This window comes from Penaeus monodon, chromosome 24 (genome assembly GCF_015228065.2).
Source record: "Penaeus monodon isolate SGIC_2016 chromosome 24, NSTDA_Pmon_1, whole genome shotgun sequence".
Classification (NCBI taxonomy): domain Eukaryota; kingdom Metazoa; phylum Arthropoda; class Malacostraca; order Decapoda; family Penaeidae; genus Penaeus; species Penaeus monodon.
In genome coordinates, this window is record NC_051409.1 from 6,083,318 (window position 1) to 6,083,567 (window position 250).

A 250-nucleotide genomic window follows, 5' to 3' on the forward strand; every position below is an offset into this window, starting at 1 on the left:
ACTATTTTCTGTTTTCTTCTTCCCACTCTCTCCATCCCCGTTTCTTTCCTTACCTCTGTTCCTCGATGCGATGGCGTTTCTCCCTATCGAAATATATTCATTTTTTCTTTCTATCAGTTTTATCGGTGTATCTCTCTTATCATTTATTCATCCCTCTATATACATCTGTCAATATAATTCATTCATATATGGATATTTGCGCAATAAATTCTTTACTCTTGTTGTATAACTTGCCAGCATACCTTCAAAG